This window comes from Mustela erminea, chromosome 15 (genome assembly GCF_009829155.1).
Source record: "Mustela erminea isolate mMusErm1 chromosome 15, mMusErm1.Pri, whole genome shotgun sequence".
NCBI classification, from domain to species: domain Eukaryota; kingdom Metazoa; phylum Chordata; class Mammalia; order Carnivora; family Mustelidae; genus Mustela; species Mustela erminea.
In genome coordinates, this window is record NC_045628.1 from 34664839 (window position 1) to 34670838 (window position 6000).

The window sequence follows — 6000 nt, forward strand, 5'->3', positions numbered from 1 at the left end:
AAACATCTTTATATTTCTCAAACAGATGTGACCCCTGTAGGAGAATGGTTTTTTTTTTTTTTTTTTTTCCTTTTTCTTTGCCTATCTTCTCCACAATTTGGAAAGGAAAGAACAACTTGATCAGATTCAGAACCATGTAGAGAGATTTTTTTGGCTCACAACTGAATGAAAAAAAGACTTAAAGTGAGAAGCATAAAAATGAAAGCTCTAGGGGTGCCTGGGTGGCTCAGTTGGTTGAGCGTCTCCCTTCTGCTCTGGTTATGATCTCAGGGTCCTGGAATTGAGCCCTGCATCGGCTTCTCTGGTCATCGGGGAGTCTGCTTCTCCCTCTCCCTTTGCCTGCCCCCACTCCTGCCCCTGCTCTCTCTCTCTCTCTCTCTTTCTCTCTGTCAAATAGATAAATAAAAACTTTAAAAAAGAGAGAAAAAAAAAGAAAGCTCTAGTTCTTTCACTCCTATATGGTCACTATATGGTTCTCCATCTACCTATCCAGGTAGAGATGATCAGTTTTGGTACATTTGTTGGTCTTTCTGGACTTTATCCTAATTAAAAAAGGCAATAATATTTCAGTCTCATTCTATAGCAATATATCTAAAGTTAGTTATCTAAGGTAAATGAGTTTAAGAAAGTATCTAGTAAAATACTTATAGCTCCTTTTAGATTCCCAATAGACATATTATATAATGCTGCGATTTGTAAAGCTAAAAATATTTTCTTCCTGTTCTTCAACTTCCAAGTATTTGGGTGCCTTTTTCTCTGGTAGAAACCTCAAGGGCATACAAGCTTCAGGGACCATAAAAGAAATGACTTGGAGGGTGTTAAGAACAAATTAGTTTTTTTTTTTAAAGAAGTAAATTAGTTAACTTATCTAATTGATTTTTTTCAAAGATGACTTAGAAAGTTCAGAATATCATCATCCTTTTTTATTGCACTAGATTTTTTGCCAATAGTTTCTTGAGTGATCATTCTGATGGTGTAAGAATATATTTTATTTTCAGGCCTAATTAGCCCCTTTCTGTTTTGAGCACTATGAAAAATTTCACGTAATTTTTGGTGATGTGGTTAACCTTTTACTCTCCCTTCTGATGGTTGATATGAGAACTATCTGTTTTTATATAAAGCACCACTAAGTAATGTCTGTTGTCTTTAGGGTGTGTCTACCAGAAGATACCCAGCATCACGAATCTACATTGCCAGAAGCTTCACTTCCTTATCCCTCAACAAAATTTCCCACGGGAACATTAGAATCCATCCTCTAAGAACCATCCACTTTTCTGAATCAAAGAGGTAAAGAAGGCATTCCTCAGATACATTTTTATTTAAATTCATTTTCCTATAATTTTTAGTAAGAGCTTTGATGAGATATAATTTAAATGCCATATAACTTACCCTTTTAAAGTGTACAATTCTGGTTTTTTTCTTGTATTCACTGAGTTGGGTAACCACTACCTCAGTCTAATTCCAGAACATTGCATCTCCCCAAGGAGAACCCCACCCACATAAGTAGTTATTCCCAAGTCTTCCTTCCCCAGGTGCTGGCAACTGCTAATCTACTTTTTGTCTCTGTGGACTTACCCACTCTGGATATTTGCCATAAACAGAATCATAGACTATGTGACATTTTGCCTCTGACTGGTTTCTTTCACTTAGCTTAATGTTTTCCAAGTTCATCCATGTTATTGCATTTATCAGTATTTTATTCCTTTTTATAATGGCTAATATTCCATGGAATGGATATACCACATTTTGTTTATCCATTCATCAATGATAAAATGGTTGTTTCCACTTTTTTGGCTAGTGTAAATTATGTTGCCATGGACATTTGTGTACAGGATTTTTTGTAAATGTATGTTTTCCATTCTTTTGGTTGCACTTGATCTCAGCCAAAAGGCCGAGAAGTGATTCAATTCTTTTGGCTAAATACCTAATAGTAGACTCTCTGAGTCGTGTGGTAACTCTGTGGTTAATAATATGAGGAATGGTCAAACTGTTTTCCCAAGAGGTTGTACCATTTTATAGTCCCATCAGCAACATAGGAGTTTTTGAATGAGTATCCTAGCCAACACTTGCTATTTTTTGTACTTACATTGTTTGTGTCTGTGGAGGATTAGCCCCAAATTACATTGATTATTTCATAAAGAAGTTCTGCTTTTCCTCATCTCTGCTTCTCTGACTCTAGTCCATTTCAGCTTCATCTTTTCCTTGGACAATTTTAGCAGTCTCTTATTTGCTTCCCCTTGTTGTGGCCTCCTTGTCTGTTCAATGTCCACAGTGATCCTTTAGAAATATATGTGGCAAATATAAATGTTATTTCAAAAAGTAAAAATGCTAGAATTTGTGCTGTGGCAACTTCCATATCTATAAAAAAAATCAGTAAAATCTAGGTTTTTTACATGCCCTTTGAATTGAGACATATTTCTTTTCAACACATCTCTGTGTTTTGTTTTAACATTGGTGAAAAGTACCATGCTTCATTTTTTTTTCTGTAAGATATGTAGATTAGAACAGCAATGAAATTTAAGGGGCTCTAAGATGATACTCATAACCATCTTTCATTGAGTGCTTACTATGTACCAAACAGTTTTTTTTAGTACTTTCCATGTTAACTCATTTATTCATCACAACAAAACTTTTTTTTCTTTTAAGATTTTATTTGTTTAAGAGAGAGACTGAGATAGAAACAGAGATAGCAGGAGAGAGCACAAGCAGGGGGCAGAGGGAGAAGGAGAAGCAGATTCCCCACTGAGCAGGGAGTCCAACTCAGGGCTCAATCCCAGTACCCTGGGATCATGACCTGAGTCAAAGGCAGAGCTTGACCAACTGAGCCACCCACATGTCCTACAACAAAACTTCTTATAAGGTAGATAGGACCACTATTAAACTCATTTTCACACTATGAAATAGAACTGCAGAGCAGTTAAGCAAATTCCCCTAGGTCACACAACTAGTAGGAGGAGAGCCAGGATTCTAACCATGGAATCTGGTTCCAGAACCCACATACGTAGCCATGAAGATGTAGTGCCTTTCTGTCTCATTTATCACCTGAAAAATATAAAATTTAAAATAAGAAGTTCCCCATTTTTAGATGTTCTATATGGTTTAGTATAGGTTAAATAGTTTCACATTTTTATTAATTCTTGTATGGTATCATTATATATAGTTAGAAGGTTGTATATTAAAAAACTTCCTGTTTTTACTAACTAGAGGTTGACAAATCAGTTCTGACATACTTAAAAAAAAAAAAAAAAAAAGCAGTAGCTCGGGCAAAAAAGTACTGGACTACTTAAGGGATAACTTCCAAAGACATTCATAGAAGAATAACATTTCTGGAAATTTTTCCGGTAGTCAATGTCCTATAATTATATTGCCTGCCAGTTTATGTGCTCCTTCCTCTTACAGCCGACCTCTTTCTAACCACCCAACAGAGCATTTTGTGTTTCTGAACATTTACATTCAATTTGTTAAATGTCACCGAAGAAAAATAAAATGGAGAGGACATCAGTTAATAATGTACTCTTATATTCCGTCATCCCATGGTTTCATGTCTCACCCTGGTGACCTAATTTGCCATGACAGGAACATGGTCCTGGTTTCAGAACATTCCAACTGTAGCGATCACTAAACCTTATGAGGAATTTTGGTCCCCTTAGCAAATTGAACCAGATTGCTTTTCTCGGGACCATTTTGGATGGGTATCTGTGACAAGGGGTATCTGTTGTAGAGATTTGAAGGGAAGATCTTTTATATATAAACATACATTGAAGCATAATGTCTATAGGTATCATTACAGAGTGCCCGAGTTTTCCTGTTAAAGTAGATTTGAGGAGCAAAAAATTTAAAAGCATATTTTATTAACCCTTCCTAGCCACGTGGCCTTGGACAAAGCTCTTAATTTCCTCAACTCTAAGATATAAAAAAAATAATAATAATATTTCTATATAATAACAGTAAGATCTATGTTTCAGACAGTTAGTTGAAGATTCACTCTAAGTAGTAGCATTTTGAACAATACACAGTGCTGAAAAAATATTAATTCTAAGTATTATAATTTCAACTTTAATGCATTTTAAATAAGTGTTTATTCTGTGTTCGTAAGTAATTTCAAAATTTTTGTCAGGGTCAGAAACTATATTTCTGTATTTCTATATTTGTATTATATTTCTATCACAAATTCTGGTGTAGCAGCACTTGGTCATAAGTATGTGCTTGTAGGTATGTTCCAGGTTTCACCGGCCGACTGAGAGAAGTGACTTTTTTTTTTTTTAAGATTTTATTTATTTATTTGTCAGAGGGAATGAGCACAGGCAGAGTGGCAGGCAGAGGCAGAGGGAGAAGCAGGCTCTCCTCTGAGCAAGGAGCCTGATGTGGGACTCTATCCCAGCGGATCATGACCCGAGCTGAAGGCAGCCGCTTAACCAACTGAGCCACCCAGGTGTCCTGGGATGTGACATTTTATCAAGATTAATAGTTGACTTGTGACTGTCTGGATCACACATATTTGACCCAAGGTGTCAGCTTCCACCCTTTTGCATTTCTTCTGGGGACCCCAAGGGTCGGGGAGAGTTTTGCTCTTGTTCTACTCTTTGGCTTCCTGATAAAGAGGCCAACCAGAGCCCCAGTCTGGGAGCCCCAAGGAACCGTCACCTGCTGCCCCATCAGGTGCATACCTAGAGCAAGAACGTCTGCTCCCCAACTCTTGATCTCCCTTTGTCACTGCAGTCCCTGCTAGGATACTACCTGAGCCCAGAATCTTGGTTATTGTCTCTCTCATCTTATCATAGAAAAGCATCGCATATAATACCTTGCGTGTGTCCAACAGGTACTTGTACATCCCCCCACCCCTTGAACCACATTATCTTCAACATTTCAATATTTTGCTTTCAAGTTTGAACCACAGGCTTAGGAGAGGAAGAACGCTGATGTGGCCCGGAACAGGACCATTCACGTTAACAATGATTGATTTCTGAGCTCCTAGTGAAGCTATGGCTTTGTGGAGGAGACTTGAGAAGCACGACTCAACTTTTATTCTCAAGATACCTTTTCACTCTCAAAGACTATTTGAGGCTGTCCAAGAACTTTGGTTATGTGACTCACCGATATTGACTTATTAGAGCTTAAAACAGGAATTTTAAAGGTATTTATTTAAAAATTCATTTTCAATTGTCCGTAATAAACCCCTTACATGTTAACATAAATAACATATCTTCATTTAAAAAATGATGTCCCAAACCAGAAAAATTAGTGAGAAGAGTGGTAGTGTTTAACATTTTTGCAAATGTCTGCTTTAATAGAAGACAGCTGGAGTCACATATCTGCTCTGTGTTCAGGCTTTAATGGAATCACACACCACATAGCTTCTGGAAAACCACAGTGTACACTTGTAAAAGAATGAGAATGAAAACAGCAAATAATATGTTAGTGTTTTGAGTATGGTTTTGATCTTGCCCTGGAGCAGGGCTCATTAGATCCCACTGGGAGAAGGCCTTAGCTACAGCTTAGGGATTTGACTTTATGGGGATATCCCAGAATAAAATGTAGACAAGAGCTGCCTTTCATAGCCTTGGGGATTGCAGGAAGAATAAGGTGAGCAGCCAGTTAGGAATGGCAGGGCAGGGATAGATCTGATCTATCAGGAGCCAAGTCCTGCCTTTGTGGCTTTGGGAGCTCCTTCTACCCAGGGCTATTCCTGGGAAGTTCCTCACAGGAGAGCAGGCATGCTTTGGTGAGAGCAGTGTGAGGGTAGCTTTCTCAGGTTGTACCTTGTACCCAGGGGGACCAGACCAGATGATGAAGGGGGATGGATGAGTGGGAAGCTCTCAGGGGAAATCATGTTGGTGGGATGAAGCAGATCTGTTGCTGTGGGATGTGGGCCAATCTCCCCAGACCAGGACCAAGAGGAAGTCACAGCCACCTCCCAGAGCCCCTCAGCATCTGTAGGAACTAGGCAGGAGCCTGACTGGGAGGGACAGCTGGAGACCCTGACCAAATTACAGGAGAATT